The 7,500-nt window shown below is 41.5% G+C and overlaps 1 protein-coding gene across 1 annotated transcript in view; it reads right to left on the bottom strand.

Annotated features, from left to right (window-relative positions):
* chrm3b (cholinergic receptor, muscarinic 3b) overlaps positions 1-7,500 on the bottom strand; it is a 47,164-nt gene that overhangs the window by 7,710 nt on the left and 31,954 nt on the right. The window contains exon 4 of the mRNA XM_087277075.1: positions 627-701. The gene's annotated coding sequence lies outside the window, so the exon portion shown is untranslated. The remainder of the gene's footprint in view (positions 1-626; positions 702-7,500) is intronic.

Below are 7,500 nucleotides of genomic sequence, written 5' to 3'. Positions count from 1 at the left end.
TAATGGATAAACAACCATTTAAACAGAGCAGATCGGGGGCGGGGCATGATCCTGATGTCTTTGATTGACAGCAGGATTATCCCATACAAACGCCACAACTATTATTTAGTAGCTAATCTATCAGAGTCATGTTCAAAACTGCTTATTGTTCAAAGCAGCTGGAGATTAACAATATAACAACTTAAAACTAACAATCTTCCATCATCCGCCCTCAAAATGCTTTAGTGAAAGTCAGTGTTTCTCCTGCTTGGGTCTGGAAATCTCTGTGTTTATTTGTGATGTTGGTTAAGATCATGTAAACACTGATGCTTTCTGGAAAGATGATTTATTTATCTGATCAGCTCATACAGATCGTGATGAACATTCTGTTCTACAACCACAAGACCAAACACAAAGCGATGATGATTATAAAGCTCATATTTCACATATTCTGCACTCATTTTAATAATAGCCCCATGATTAATGTCTTACGTGATATCTCTTCTCAAATGAACGCAGTCTTGCTGAATTAAAGATGTCGTCCATCAGATCTCACTGATGTAAATGCTTGCATGATTTGTGTTTGTTTCTGATGGTGTGTGTTTCTGACAGTGTGTGTGTGTGTGTGTGTGTGTGTGCTTTCTCACTGTATCTCTTGGTTAAAGCGCATGGGTGTCTGCGCTGGATATCATGCACTTCTGTTCCTCTTCAGCTCAGTCAGTCTGGAAAAAAACACAGTCAAGATTATTAAACTGGTGTTACATAGATGAAAGACACAATCACACACTGTACACACACACACACACACACACGCACACACTTAAAAACACACACTTAAAAACACACATAAAACATATACTTTGAACGTGGCATGGTTGTTTCTGCCAGACGGGCTGCTCCGAGTATTTCAGAAACTGCTGATCTACTCAAACTTTCACACACAACCATCTCTAGGGTTTACAGAGAATGCTTTGACAAAGAGGAAATATCCAGTGAGCGGCAGTTCTGTGGGCGCAAATGCCCTGTTGATGCCAGAGGAGAATGGCCAGACTGGCTCCAGCTGATAGAAAGGCAACAGTAACTCAAATAAGCACTCGTTACAACCGAGCTCTGCAGAAGAGCATCTCTGAACACACAACACGGCCAACCTTGAGGCGGATGGGCTACAGCAGCAGAAGAGCACACCGGGTGCCGCTCCTGTCAGCTAAGAACAGGAAACTGAGGCTACAATTCACACAGACTCACCAAAACTGGACAATAGAAGATTGGAGAAACGTTGCTGCTCTGATGAGTCTCCATTTCTGCTGACACATTCGGATGCTCGGCTCACAATTTGGCCTCAACAACATGAAAGCATGGATCATCCTGCCTTGTACCAGCGGTTCAGGCTGGTGGTGGTGGTGTAATGGTGTGGGGGAGATTTTCTTTGGGTCCATTAGTACCAATTGAGCATCAACGCCACAGCCTACCTGAGTATTGCTGCTGACCATGTCCATCCCTTTATGAGCACAGTGTCTCCATCTTCTGATGGCTACTTCCAGCAGGATAACGCAGCATGTCATAAAGCTCAATCATCTCAGACTGGTGTCTTGAACATGACGATGAGTTCACTGTACTCAAATGGCCTCCACAGTCACCAGAGCTCAATCCAATAGAGCAGCTTTGGGATGTGGTGGAACAGGAGATTGGCATCATGGATGTGCAGCCGACAAATCTGCAGCAACTGTGTGATGCTATCATGACAATATGGAGCAAAATCTCTGAGGAATATTTCCAGTAGCTTGTTGAATCTCTGCCATGAAGGATTAAGGCAGTTCTGAAGGCTAAAGGGGTCCAACCGGGTACTAGTGTACCTAATAAAGTGGCCGGTGAGTGTATGTTTGTTCTCAATATAATCCTAAATGACCTTCATTTTAATCCATTTTCATTTCTTCATCAAATCTCTGGATTTCTGAGAAGAAAAAACGTCACTTTTTGCAAGGCAAGGCAAGGCAAGTTTATTTATATAGCACATTTCATACACAGTGGCAATTCAAAGTGCTTTACATAATTAAGAATAAAAGAAACAAGTAAAAAAATAAAAAATAAATAAAAACAAATAATAAAACTGATTTAAAAAAAATAAAAACAAGTAAAATGTGATATAAAAGAATGAAGAAGAAGAGAAAAAGAAGCAGGGTGCAGTATTTACTGTGAGTTTCAGATTAGTATTTCATTCTGAACACAGTCTCTGTTAAATCAGCCATCAGACAGAATTACAGCCAAACAACCGTGTGTGTGTGTGTGTGTGTGTGTGTGTGTGTGCGTGCGTGCGTGTGTGTGTGTGTGTGCGTGCGTGTGTGTGTGTGTGTGAGTGTGTGTGTGTTCCTCACACTGAGAATATTAAAGCTATGAATTTTCTGAATGTCTGGAGATCTTAAAAACATCTCAAGAACCAGAGGAATGATTTCACTCACCACTGACTTACTGTACATCTGTGTATGTGCGTGAGTGTGTGTGTGTGTGTGTGTGAGAGAGAGAGAGATTCAGTATTAGGGCTGCACAATATATCGCTTCAGCATGGATATTGCAATGTGTGCATTCTCAATAGTCACATCGCAGCATCTGCAATGTGGAGCTGGGATTATAGTTGATCAGCAATGGAGAATGTACAGTGTTTACATTTTACATCACATTTGTTTCTTCAATATTAGGGCCAGGACAGAATATCAGTGCTGATTTATTGTGATAATTCCACCTGATACATTATTGATGTAGCCAAGTATCGATATTTATTAAAGGTAGAAAAGATCTGACCTAATCCATCAGCCTTGCTCTGCAAACATTTACCACTTAGATGACGGTACATGAGGTGTCGCTTCTCGTAATGGCGGATTAAACAAATATCAATGTTGGAATTCTACAAAATATTCATTCATTCATTCATTTTCTTTTAAGCTTAGTCTCTTTATTAATCCGGGGTCGCCACAGCGGAATGAACCGCCAACTTTTCCAGCATATGTTTTATGCTGCGAATGCTCTTCCAGCTGCAACCCATCTCTGGGAAACACCCAAACACTCTCATTCACACACATACACTACAGACAATTTAGCTTACCCTATTCCCCTATAGCACATGTCTTTGGACTATAGGGAAAAACGGAGCACCCGCGGAGGAAACACACGCCAACGCAGGGAGAACATGCAAACTCCACACACAAACGCCAACTGACCCAGCCGAGGCTCAAACCAGCAACCTTCTTGCTGTGAGGCGACAGCACTACCTACTGCGCCACTGCATCGCCCTTTACAAAATATATGTGCTGTTAATAAAACACATCTTCTAACTTTTTGAAGCGTTTTCCTTCTTCATTTACTATTATCATGATATATTGTGGATGGTTTTCTTGTGATATATCATGGATATTATGATATATATTATCCTTGCTCTATCTTATTTATTTATTCTTGCAATTAATCTTTCTACAAGATTATTGTATCGATTATTGTATTATTCTCGCATTATTGTATTGTGTCGATTATTGCAGATAAAAAACATTGCGATGTCAAATTTTTTTTCCAGTATCATGCAGCTCTAGTCAGTATTTTTTGTAATTCTCATTTTAGTTTATCATAAATTTCCTCATTTTGCAGTTATTATTAGTTAATATAGTTAATATTAGCAGTTATAATTTGTTAATAATGTAGTTTTTAGTTTAACTGTTCTAGTAAATCAGATTAAATTATTTAATTTTAATTCTGAATGTTTAGGTTTTAAGAGTGTATTTTTTAGAGAATATACAGTATATTTTTTACTTATATTTATATAAAGGCATATTGATATAAGACATTTTATAAGAGTATAAATATATATTTTTTATTTGAAGTTATATGAGGAAATAATTTGTATTTATTAAAATGTTTACAGTTATTCACTTCATTTGATTTTCCTTCAGCTAGTCTCTTCATTCATCAAGGGTCTTTACAGCAGAATGAACTGCCAACTATTTCAGCATATGTTTTACACAGTGGATGGCCTTTCAGCTGCAACCCAGTACTGGGAAACACCCATACACACTCAATCACTCACACACTTCTACACTAAAGTGCATGTGTTTGGACTGTGGGGGAAACCGGAGCACCTGGAGGAAACCCACGGCAACACGGGGAGAACATGCAAACTCCACACAGAAATGCCAACAGACCCAGTTGAGACTCGAACCAGCAACCTTCTCTCTATGAGGCCACAGTGCTAACCACTGAGCCACCGTGCCACCCACACGTTATTCATTCATTCATTTTCTTTTCGGCTTAGTCCCTTTATTAATCTGTGGTCTCTACAGCGGAATGAATCGCCAACTTATCCAGCATATGTTTTATGCAGCGGATGCCCATCCAGCTGCAACCCATCACTGGAAAACATCCATACACTCTCACATTCACACACATTCAGGACAATTTAGCTTAAACAATTCCCCTATACCATATGGGTTTGGACTCTACACAGAAATGCCAACTGACCCAGCAGAGGCTCGAACCAGCAACCTTCTTGTTGTGAGGTGATCATGCTACCCACTGCGCCACCCTGAATTTGTATGGTTTTAGTTTTCTAGCTGGTCTGCTCCAGGATTATTTGAATCGAGTGTTTGATTTGTTTATTCTGTATGATGAACTATTTCAGAAGCAGATGAGGAGCTCAGAAATAAACAAACTGACATGAGAAACAGACAAACTGACGCCACAGACAATAGAGGTTACTTCAGAACATGAGCACACACACACAGACGGACAGACATCCACACCAGCAGCTTCTCAGATTACATTTCTCCAGTTTAAAGTGGAAACAGATTCTGCATGATGAGTGTGTGACGTCTGCAGTGTAGAGCACAACCAAAGCCTGTAATCAAATTGTGACTGCCTGCAATCATCATCTGACCCTAAAGCATCATGATGATCATCTGCATATGCTAGACATGCTAATGACTGCAGTGTGAACCTGTGAATGAGGAGATTCTGACCTCAGCGCACGCGCACACACACACACACACACACACACACAGACACACAGACACACTTTCAGATGGTAATACGCACACACACGTATACACACATGCATGCACAGACACGCACATACACACACATACACATGCATGTACAGACACACACATTCAGATGGTAATACGCACACACACGTATACACACACACACACGCGCATGTACAGACACACACATTCAGATGATAATATGCACGCACATGTATACACACACGCATACACATAAACACACACACACATGATAATACGCGCACACACACACATACCTGTAAACAAATGCATGCACAGACACACATACACACACACACATGCAAGCACTCACGCGCGCACACACATGCGCACGCACACATGCATGCATGCACACACACACACACACACACACACACACACACACACACACACACACACACACACATTCAGATGGTAATACGCACACACACGTATACACACACGCATACACAGACACACACATATACACACACACACTAACACATTCAGATGATAATATGCACACACATGTATACACACACGCATACACATAAACACACACACACACACACACACACACACACACACAAGATAATACGCACACACATACCTGTACACATGTGCACGCACAGACACACACACACACACACACACACACACATATGCAAGCACTCATGTGAGTGCGCGGGCACACGCACACACGCACACACACACACACACACACACACAAACTTGCATACAGAGGATAGACTGTAAAGACTATGCACACACACATACTCACACGCACACACACACACAGACACAGACACACACACACACACACACACAGACACACACACACACACACACACACACATACACACACACACACACACACACACACACACACACACACACACACACACACACACACACACACACACACACACACACACACACACATACATTCAGACAATAATATGCACAGACGGGTATGCAGACATACACACACACATACCTGTACACACAAATGCATGCACAGACATACACACACACACACACAAACACATATATGCACACACTCGCATGCAGATGATAGACTGTAAAAATATGCACACACACACATGCATGCACAGAGACACACACACACACATTCAGACAATAATATGCACACACACAAATGCAAACACACACAGAACTGTACACACATGCATGCACATACACACACATATACATGTGCACACATGCATGCACAGACACACACACACGCACATGCACACAAATATAGGCATACATGTATACATACAAAAACAAATATACATACAAGCACACACATATGTGCATACACATACACACACACACACACACGCACGCACACACACACGCTCAGAGCTGTAAATCCTCTGGTTGTCTATCAGAGCTGCTGAACTCCTGCATGTATCAGTGGATTTACTGAAGCAGGAACAGAAGGATTCATCTAATCATGATCCCACACAAACAGAACAAACGCAGGCCTCTCATCATAACACCATCATTGCTAATCATCGTCTGCACGTAACACACTCTTACAAAGAAGACAAATGTGTACAACCAACCCTAAATTATTTACTGAAGCTTAATATACATAACAGATTTACACACAGCAGATCCACACGAACACATTACAAAAACTAAATTATCCTAGCAACACCTTGGCAACCACAAAGAATACCCTAGCAACACCTTAACAACCACCAGAACACCACTGAATTTCCTAGCAACACCTTAACAACCACCAGAGCACCACTGAAGACCCTAGCAACACCTTAACAACAACCAGAACACCACTGAATACCCTAGCGACACCTTAACAACCACCAGAGCACCACTGAATATCCTAGCAACACCTTAACAACCACCAGAGCACCACTGAAGACCCTAGCAACACCCTAACAACAACCAGAACACCACTGAATACCCTAGCGACACCTTAACAACCATTAGAGCACCACTGAATACTCTAGCAACACCTTAACAACCACCAGAACACCACTGAATACCCTAGCGACACCTTAACAACCACCAGAGCACCACGGAATACCCTAGCAACACCTTAACAACCACCAGAACACCACAGACTAACCTAGCAACACCTTAACAACCACCAGAACAACACAGAATATCCTTGCAACACTTTAACAATCACCAGAACACCACAGAATACCCTAACAACACCCTGACAGCCACCAGAACAATACAGAATACTCTAGCAACACCTTGCAGCCACCAGAACACAGAATACCCTAAGAAAAACATCTTAATAACCACCAGAACACCATAGCAACACCTTAACAACCATCAGAACACCACATAATACCCTAACAACATCTTAACAACCACCAGGACAACACCGAATACCCTAGCAACACCTTAACCACTACCAGAACAACTCATAGTACCTTTGCAACACCTTAACAACCACCAGAACAACAGAATATGCTAGCAACACCTTAACAACCACAGAATAACATAGCAACACCTT

This window comes from Danio rerio, chromosome 12 (assembly GCF_052040795.2).
Source record: "Danio rerio strain M-AB ecotype USA chromosome 12, GRCz13ab, whole genome shotgun sequence".
Classification (NCBI taxonomy): Eukaryota; Metazoa; Chordata; class Actinopteri; order Cypriniformes; family Danionidae; genus Danio; species Danio rerio.
The sequence above is the reverse complement of the archived record's forward strand: the minus strand, read 5'-3'. Positions and strand labels throughout refer to the sequence as shown.